The sequence below is a fragment of the Styela clava genome, chromosome 6, assembly GCF_964204865.1.
Source record: "Styela clava chromosome 6, kaStyClav1.hap1.2, whole genome shotgun sequence".
In the NCBI taxonomy this organism is placed as follows: Eukaryota; Metazoa; Chordata; class Ascidiacea; order Stolidobranchia; family Styelidae; genus Styela; species Styela clava.
The window spans coordinates 22,762,821-22,769,093 of NC_135255.1; positions in this window are offsets into that span (position 1 = coordinate 22,762,821).

The following is a 6,273-nucleotide window of genomic DNA, read 5'->3' on the forward strand; positions in this document are numbered from 1 at the left end:
AGTAAACACATTGGAATTAAAAAGTTCTAACGACCAAAATGTCTTACAACCTGCATTGACTTTGGTAAACACATTCAAATTAAAAAGTACTAACAACCAAAATGTCTTACAACCTGCATTTACTCTAGTAAACACATTGGAATTAAAAAGTACTAACGACCAAAATGTCTTACAGCCTGTTATAACTCCAGTGAACACATTGGAATTAAAAAGTACTAACGACCGAAATGTCTTACAGCCTGTTATAACTTCAGTGAACACATTGGAATTAAAAAATACTAACGACCAAAATGTCTTACAGCCTGTTATATCTTCAGTGAACACATTGGAATTAAAAAATACTAACAACCAAAATGTCTTACAACCTGCATTGACTCTAGTAAACATATTGGAATTAAAAAGTACTAACGACCGAAATGTCTTACAACCTGTTATATCTTCAGTGAACACATTGAAATTAAAAAATACTAACAACCGAAATGTCTTACAGCCTGCAGTAACTTTAGTAAACACATTGGAATTAAAAAATACTAACGACCGAAATGTCTTACAACCTGTTATATCTTCAGTGAACACATTGGAATTAAAAAATACTAACGACCGAAATGTCTTACACCCTGCAGTAACTTTAGTAAACACATTGGAAAAAAAGAATACTAACGACCGAAATGTCTTACAGCCTGTTATATCTTCAGTGAACACATTGGAATTAAAAAGTACTAACAACCAAAATGTCTTACAGCCTGTTATATCTTCAGTGAACACATTGGAATTAAAAAATACTAACAACCAAAATGTCCTACAGCCTGTTATATCTTCAGTGAACACATTGGAATTAAAAAGTACTAACGACCGAAATGTCTTACAACCTGTTATATCTTCAGTGAACACATTGGAATTAAAAAATACTAACGACCGAAATGTCTTACACCCTGCAGTAACTTTAGTAAACACATTGGAAAAAAAGAATACTAACAACCGAAATGTCTTACAGCCTGCAGTAACTTTAGTAAACACATTGGAATTAAAAAATACTAACGACCGAAATGTCTTACAACCTGTTATATCTTCAGTGAACACATTGGAATTAAAAAATACTAACAACCAAAATGTCTTACAGCCTGTTATATCTTCAGTGAACACATTGGAATTAAAAAATACTAACGACCGAAATGTCTTACACCCTGCAGTAACTTTAGTAAACACATTGGAATTAAAAAATACTAACGACCGAAATGTCTTACAACCTGTTATATCTTCAGTGAACACATTGGAATTAAAAAATACTAACGACCGAAATGTCTTACACCCTGCAGTAACTTTAGTAAACACATTGGAATTAAAAAATACTAACGACCGAAATGTCTTACAGCCTGTTATATCTTCAGTGAACACATTGGAATTAAAAAGTACTAACAACCAAAATGTCTTACAGCCTGTTATATCTTCAGTGAACACATTGGAATTAAAAAGTACTAACAACCAAAATGTCTTACACCCTGCAGTAACTTTAGTAAACACATTGGAATTAAAAAGTACTAACAACCAAAATGTCTTACAACCTGCAATGACTCTAGTAAACACATCGGAATTAAAAAGTACTAACGACCAAAATGTCCTACAACCTGCATTGACTTTAGTAAACACATTGGAATTAAAAAATACTAACAACCAAAATGTCTTACAACCTGCAATGACTCTAGTAAACACATTGGAATTAAAAAGTACTAACGACCGAAATGTCTTACAACCTGCATTGACTTTAGTAAACACATTGGAATTAAAAAATACTAACAACCAAAATGTCTTACAACCTGCAATGACTCTAGTAAACACATTGGAATTAAAAAGTACTAACAACCAAAATGTCTTACAACCTGCATTGACTCTAGTAAACACATTGGAATTAAAAAGTACTAACGACCAAAATGTCTTACAACCTACAATGACTTTAGTAAACACATTGGAATTAAAAAATACTAACAACCAAAATGTCTTACAACCTGCATTGACTCTAGTAAACACATTGGAATTAAAAAATACTAACAACCAAAATGTCTTACAACCTGCAATGACTCTAGTAAACACATTGGAATTAAAAAGTACTAACGACCAAAATGTCTTACAACCCACAATGACTCTAGTAAACACATTGGAATTAAAAAGTACTAACAACCAAAATGTCTTACAACCTGCATTGACTCTAGTAAACACATTGGAATTAAAAAGTACTAACGACCAAAATGTCTTACAACCTGCATTGACTCTAGTAAACACATTGGAATTAAAAAGTACTAACGACCGAAATGTCTTACAACCTGCATTAACTCTAGTAAACACATTGGAATTAAAAAGTACTAACGACCGAAATGTCTCACAACCTGCATTGACTCTAGTAAACACATTGGAATTAAAAAGTACTAACGACCAAAATGTCTTACAACCTGCATTGACTCTAGTAAACATATTGGAATTAAAAAGTACTAACGACCGAAATGTCTTACAACCTGTTATATCTTCAGTGAACACATTGGAATTAAAAAATACTAACAACCGAAATGTCTTACAGCCTGCAGTAACTTTAGTAAACACATTGGAATTAAAAAATACTAACGACCGAAATGTCTTACACCCTGCAGTAACTTTAGTAAACACATTGGAATTAAAAAATACTAACGACCGAAATGTCTTACAACCTGTTATATCTTCAGTGAACACATTGGAATTAAAAAATACTAACGGCCGAAATGTCTTACAGCCTGTTATATCTTCAGTGAACACATTGGAATTAAAAAGTACTAACAACCAAAATGTCTTACAGCCTGTTATATCTTCAGTGAACACATTGGAATTAAAAAATACTAACGACCGAAATGTCTTACACCCTGCAGTAACTTTAGTAAACACATTGGAATTAAAAAATACTAACGACCGAAATGTCTTACAACCTGTTATATCTTCAGTGAACACATTGGAATTAAAAAATACTAACGGCCGAAATGTCTTACAGCCTGTTATATCTTCAGTGAACACATTGGAATTAAAAAGTACTAACAACCAAAATGTCTTACAGCCTGTTATATCTTCAGTGAACACATTGGAATTAAAAAGTACTAACGACCGAAATGTCTTACAACCTGTTATATCTTCAGTGAACACATTGGAATTAAAAAATACTAACGACCGAAATGTCTTACACCCTGCAGTAACTTTAGTAAACACATTGGAATTAAAAAATACTAACGACCGAAATGTCTTACAACCTGTTATATCTTCAGTGAACACATTGGAATTAAAAAATACTAACGACCGAAATGTCTTACACCCTGCAGTAACTTTAGTAAACACATTGGAATTAAAAAATACTAACGACCGAAATGTCTTACAGCCTGTTATATCTTCAGTGAACACATTGGAATTAAAAAATACTAACGGCCGAAATGTCTTACAGCCTGTTATATCTTCAGTGAACACATTGGAATTAAAAAATACTAACGGCCGAAATGTCTTACAGCCTGTTATATCTTCAGTGAACACATTGGAATTAAAAAATACTAACGGCCGAAATGTCTTACAGCCTGTTATATCTTCAGTGAACACATTGGAATTAAAAAATACTAACGACCAAAATGTCTTACACCCTGCAGTAACTTTAGTAAACACATTGGAATTAAAAAGTACTAACAACCAAAATGTCTTACAGCCTGCATTGACTCTAGTAAACACATTGGAATTAAAAAATACTAACGACCGAAATGTCTTACAGCCTGTTATATCTTCAGTGAACACATTGGAATTAAAAAATACTAACGACCGAAATGTCTTACAGCCTGTTATATCTTCAGTGAACACATTGGAATTAAAAAGTTCTAACGACCGAAATGTCTTACAGCCTGTTATAACTTCAGTGAACACATTGGAATTAAAAAATACTAACAACCAAAATGTCTTACAGCCTGTTATAACTCCAGAGAACACATTGGAATTAAAAAGTACTAACGACCAATATGTCTTACAGCCTGCATTGACTTCAGTAAACACATTGGAATTAAAAAATACTAACGACCAAAATGTCTTACAACCTGCAATGACTCTAGTAAACACATTGGAATTAAAAAGTACTAACGACCAAAATGTCTTACAACCTGCGATGACTCTAGTAAACACATTGAAATTAAAAAGTACTAACAACCAAAATGTCTTACAACCTGCAATAACTTCAGTAAACACATTGGAATTAAAAAGTACTAACGACGCAAATGTCTTACGTTCCGGTGTCCGGTTCACATACTTCGAGAGTATCCCACATATAACGGATGTGATGATAGGAAGTCGGCCTCATTGCGTGGTATATAAAATAATAATCTCTATTGAGAAGAGAATGATCGATAAAACATCGTCGACATAGTCTGGGTATGAAGGCATTGGACTGGATTCCAGACTTGACAACCTGAAGAAAAAAAATTGAAAAAATAGTGCAAAGATTCTAAATTGATATTCGGATTTAATAATTTATTGTCGATCTATATAATCTATAGTTGGCTGTATAATTACTGTTATACTCAGCGTCCTGATAGGTGGACACTACATTTGAGTCATAATTGGTGTAATTAATGTTTCTCATTTTAATTGGCATTCCAAAATTTCGTTTCACAATTATATACCTCACACAAGTCGTCCGATGAATGAACATTTGATATATATTGTGTGTTATGTTTCTATATTTTTTCGGCGCTCCAGAAGTATGAGTACCAATATGAAGGTAGCAAATTTTGTTTGCCTACTTTACATCAAGTTGTGTAAAGGGACTGAGACTTATGGGCAGAGGGTATATTCACTTGGCTAACACTGACAGTCTCAGAGCTCGTAGTAAGTTTTTGATTTTTGTGAAGTCATCGGTTCCCAAACATTTCGTTCGTACGGCGCTAAATTATTGGGAAAATAAAATCACGGCACACTTACACGAAAAAAATGCTGCTTTCAAATAAAACTCAATTTTGTAATCTTTAATTTGTACTTTCTGCCTTTTGAAATTTGTAAACATGTAGGTTTAAGGCGTAAAGTCAACTTTTCTTTTTTTATCTGTGCAAGATTTTCCTTTTAAATTCTAAAAAAAAACACTCATGTTAACCAAAATAGGATCAGTGGATAATAAACTTTAGAAAGAAAGAAACTTTAAACTTACAGAAAGGTAAAATGAATTCATTGATTGATATATACAGCATTTAAATTAGGAACAATAAAACATTTATGATAAATTCAGTATGTAAAATGTTTGATCATATTAGGTTTATATTTAACACAATTCTGTTAATTTTCGCGGCGCACTGGTGCGCATCTCCTAAGAAACGCTTACGACACTAACTCATTTGTTACGTAACAATAGAGGCAGACTCTACGTAACAAAAAGTAAAAGACATAAAAAGGTAAAATGAATTGATTGATTGATATACACAGCGTTTAAATTAAAAAACAATAAATCATTTATAATAACGGCTATATGTAAAATATTTAATCATGTATTTGTTATGTTTAACACAATTCTGTTAATTTTCGCGATGCACTTAGCGACTCGTTCCTAAGTTATAGCGCTCAAGGCTATTGGGGATAATTAAACCATTAATTATACTTAATTCTAATTAAAACTCGTTTTGCCGGTTTTGAAACATGGTTTTGTACGTTTCATCTCGTTTCCTTTCATTATAACTTTTTGAGATCTCCTAATGCGCTTAATCGTTGAAATGGCGAAGGTCAGTTGAGAATAAGCTAAGATTGATGGTACCATGAAAGCTAATTTGGATCTTAGAAGTACTTTGATATATATATATGTGTTCAGGCTTGTCTATGGGAATGGGATGGGACAGCACACTTTGGATTTCCCATGGGGCACGTGGGACACGAAACACTGTAAGATTTTAGAGGAAATGATGGTAAAACATTTCGTTAGGGATTTCGTTACCCTATATTTGAGCAGATCTCTCTTGTTAGTTATAAAAAGCAGAATATATTCAGTAATAATAGTGTACTTTGTGAAGGGGCTGATGGACACGTGTATAATAGTTATGAATATAAAGTTAACAAAGTCAGTAAATTTAGTTGCTTTGCAAGTCACTTCGTACATGTAGTCGTACATTTAGTAGACGCTAAACCTAAATTTTACAACTTTTATTGAATTGTATTCCAATGGGAATCACATGGGATGGGACAGGCCTGAATTGTTATGGGGTGAGACAGAGAAATTTGTCTCATGGACAAGTCTTGAGTCTCGCGCAA